This window comes from Saccostrea cucullata, unplaced genomic scaffold (assembly GCF_032062105.1).
Source record: "Saccostrea cucullata isolate Sc308-1 unplaced genomic scaffold, CSIRO_AGI_Scuc_v1 ctg1265, whole genome shotgun sequence".
Taxonomy (NCBI): Eukaryota; Metazoa; Mollusca; class Bivalvia; order Ostreida; family Ostreidae; genus Saccostrea; species Saccostrea cuccullata.
This window is the reverse complement of record NW_026920524.1, coordinates 107,375-112,170: the sequence shown is the minus strand read 5'-3', so window position 1 is coordinate 112,170 and position 4,796 is coordinate 107,375.

Genomic DNA, 4,796 nt, shown 5'->3' with positions numbered 1-4,796 from the left:
GTATATTAAGGCAGCACATGGATCAGAATTCGGCGAATTAACACTTTTTTAAACTAATAAATCGGAAAAGTCAAGGATAAAACTTTTGCTATAATTATCCATTCTATAGACTTCAATGGGACTTATATACTACAAGAGGCACTTCCCCACGACGTCACCACGTGACGTCTATAATTAGAAAATATGCCTTAATGAAAAAGTGAAAAGTTTAACACTACCCCGGGGATAATTAGTTTTAATTTGTAATAATAGTTATGTTAAATCATCTCTGTACCATGAAAAGTGCTGCTTGAATCGTACTGTCCTATTATAGAAATGATAATAGAAACCTTCCCAAAATTTTTACATTTTGTTCATAGCATTGAAAAAAAAGCATCAATTCCCGTAAACCATACGATTCTAGCAGCACTTTCCAAAAACAAAAGAATAAGAACTTTAGATAGAAACAAAAATTAAGTTTCAAGGTATGCAGCGTAGTGTTGAACTTTTGCATCTTTTTCGTTACGAACGACATAGGAAAGGCTGATCGGCAAATAAACACCCTCATTGCTATAATTTTACGAAGAAATTGCAAAATTATATTACCATACCTTATTCATACGCTTTATTCCCACAAGAATCACACATGATATTCATTCTTAATGCTTTTAAACTCCGATTTCTTGTGTTTGTTTACATCAGTTCTCGTTACGATTCACTTTCACTCTGCTACTACATGATCAACAGTTATGACGTCACGGGTTAGGTATGTAACCCCTGTGATAACTACAGAGGCCCAGGAACGACAAAATTCCGTTGATATTATGCCTCTGCATATTGTAATTCATTTTTACGACTTCAAATCAATCTTAGATATCGATTTTAAGAAATTATTATCTCTAAAGCTCGCGTCACATGGCTTACTATGACGTCATATCATATAGGCAAGTAGAATATTTGGTTGTAACCTTAACCTACCTGTGAAAGCTCTACAGTTATTATCTAGGCTGCTATTACTCAGTATGACTGTCTGAGGCAGCATTTCTGGTGACTTATTATATTGTATTTCATAGAATGGAACAATTTACATTTTTTATTCATACACAAAGTGAGTGATCTTCTATTAAACCCTATTTCCTAGTGAAGATCAATCTAAATGTACATTAATATGACTGTCTGAGGCAGCATAGTCAATGGGTAACACAATTAACATCATTACAATTGTATGACATTGTTATAATACTTTGTGTAGAGTGAAGTTCAACCTGCATCACTATGACTGTCTGAGGCAGCATAGTTGATGACCTTGTTTTATATGCTTTTAAGACTAGTTTGAACTTTATATGTGTATTTGAACCCACTGTATATGTTACTCTGTTTTGTTTTCAGTGTAAAATAACTGACATGAGTAAGACTGCCTGATGAGGATGTGTTTTAAAACCCATTGTATATATTACAATGTTTTCAGTATATAATACTCGACATCAGTATGACTGTCTGAGGCGGCATAGTTGATCTAATATACAGTTGAAAATGTGTATGTGTATTTAAATCTATTGTATATATTACTATGTTTGTTTTCAGTGTAAAACAATTGACATTAGTATGACTGTCTGGGGCAGCATAGTTGATTTAATATACAGTTGAAAATTTGTATGTGTATTTAAATCTATTGTATATATTACTATGTTTGTTTTCAGTGTAAAACAATTGACATCAGTATGACTGTCTGAGGCGGCATAGTTGATTTAATATACAGTTGAAAAATTGTATGTGTATTTAAATCTATTGTATATATAACTATGTTTGTTTTCAGTGTAAAACAATTGACATCATTATGACTGTCTGAGGCAGCATAGTTGATTTAATATACAGTTGAAAATTTGTATGTGTATTTAAATCTATTGTATATATTACTATGATTGTTTTCAGTGTAAAACAATCGATTTCAGTATGACTGTCTGAGGCGGCATACTTGATTAATATACAGTTGAAAATTTGTATGTGTATTTAAATCTATTGTATATATTACTATGTTGTTTTCAGTGTAAAACAATTGACATCATTATGACTGTCTGAGGCGGCATAGTTGATTATTTAAATCCATTGTATATATAACTATTTGTTTTCAGAGTAAAATAATTAACATCAGTACATGTATGGCTGTCTGATGCAATATAATTCATAACCTTGTTGTATATGCATTTAAGTCTAGTCCAACATTCGAATGTGTATATATATATATATATATATATATATATATATATATATATATATATATATATATATATATATATATATATATATATATATATATATATATATATATATATATATATATATATATATATATATCCATTGTATGTATACTCTGTTTCAGTGTAAAATAATTGACATCAGGTGTGACAGTGTAAGCAGCATAGTTGAGGACTTTGTTTTATATGGTAATAGGTATGCTAATTTATTTTCATCGATTTTATTCTCTTTCGAAGACAGTCAGCTATATAAGTATCCCGGTCGGCCTTTCCTCTGTCATTTGTGACAAAAATAATGCAACAGAACAACAATAAGCTGAATATTTCAAAACATAAGATCTATACATATGGAAAGTTTGCCTCCTAAATAAGGTGGAAAGTGCTGCTAGAATCCCGAGTTAAGCATGGTTTTATGAAAAATCAGGGTTTATATGTAAAAAAAAAAATCAAAACATCGGGTAAGGTATCGTGCGAATGTGGTGAATAATTATTTTACTGATGGGACAGTTGGATTCTAGTAGTACTTTTTAGGCAAAATAGATGTTTTTCAACAACATTATTTACTCAAAGAAATTATCAAACTCCGGGTTTTTGTTGTTTTGTTGCTTATTTATTAAGGAAAATTTCGCTATTAATAGAAGTCACGTGATGCCATGGTGGTTGTGCACGTCATTGCTTTAGACACCCTTTTATCTTTATGCATTTAGATAATTATAGTTTACGTTTATCAGCGGTTTTAGTAATTTTTCAAACTTCATTGTCTTTAAGAAGTCTAAATTTCTCGATAAATGACTTAAATGCTTCCTTAACATACCCACGTTATTTTACTGTATTCAAAGCCACATATAAAGTAAATTTTGTGGCAATGCATAATATGTTATTTTTTAACTGTCGTATTGAGTCGAGGCGCACTTGGTGCGTGTTTTGCCTGTCTTTGTTTTAATCGTTAAATTTGATTGCAACAATTGATTTATAATTGCATTATATTTACATCTGTAAACATGCTAGAGATAATCTATTTCTATGTCTGTTTATTAGTTCATTGAAATGACTTTGATAAAAAAAAAACCCTTCTTTGAGATCGGTTACAAATTCAAATCTATGGGAACCCGCTCTAGTCATATTTTTATTGTGTATGTTTCATATCGACATTTTAAGGCTTGAATAAGGGGGCGGGGCCTAATTTATACGGGAAAAGTTTACAGTGACGTTACACAAAAATATGACTTTAATGTATTTCTCATTATACCTGAAAATTAAATAGATTGCAACTTTTAGCTGTATTAGCATAATAAACAACAATAAAACTTATCAATGCATTTAAAAAGCTTGCTGGTTAAATCCCACGTAACTGGTTATAGACAAAGCACTGATCGCGATGAACTTGTAAACATGACGTCATTTTGGTAAAAATGACGTATTTAATGTGCTGTGAGAGGCAGATTAAGCTATTTTTTAACAATGAAAGATGCGTTTTCCTATTAAACGGAATATCATTTACAGGTTAGGAATAGTCGATAAATACCAATGCATATCCTTTGTTTAGTGCGATTATTAATTAACTATCAATAAAATGTATTTAATTAATTATGCCGTGTTTTTATGTACAGGTTACGTACATTTTACATCGAGATGCCTCATAAAATCACACTTTCGCAAGGGCATGCACTTAATAGATCTTAACCATTTTTTGATTATAGATAAAGGATATTTTTCTGAACTTGAAAAGTGCTGCTGCTTTCTTTAAATCGAGAGCGTGATTTTAGAAGTACACAAAATATTTGGTAAGTCAAACAAATTTCGACATTGGCTTATTTACCTGAAATTTTAACTATTAAAACGTGAATTCCATTCAAAGCAGCAGCACTTTTCAGAAACTACAAAGTATGCAGAAACACTTAATAGCTTGGATTCTTAATTTCAACCAGGGTATGCCCTTGCGATATTGAAATTTGTTCATGACCTACATTATGTACACGAATTATGCATTCATCTCGTGACGTTGCATCGATGGGACCAAACTTTATACAGTATAGAGTGGGTGATACTATGCTATTTCCATACGTATTTGTGTTCTGTGATAATAAAACAGCTAAATTAAAATATAAATTCAGTTTTAGAAAGGTCCCCTTTTTCTGCACGTCTATTTTCTGTTGATTTCTCACAGTAGGTCTTAACAGTGCTGCGTTGTTGTTTTTCATCCTCTCCGGGGGTTTCGATGCAATAAACACATTTAACATTGCACAGGTCCTGTACCTCTGTGATTAACAATTTTGGAAGAGTAGCGATAACAAGATTTTTGGTACAAGAACTCTGAAAGCAGTAACTGTTATAGGTCGTACTCGTTAGAGAGGTTTTTGAAATTACATTAGATATCCAGTTACATGAACCTAAAAGTTTTATTATGTCTTTCGCTTCAGAAAGTAGTAACGAAAACAGAGGCATTTCAAAAGTTCATTCCACGAAAAGACGGAAAAATCTAATAGTAAACAGAAGTATTTTAAGGCGGACTTCCCACAGATAAGTGGAAAGGCCTTATAATTGAACATGTGAACATTACTA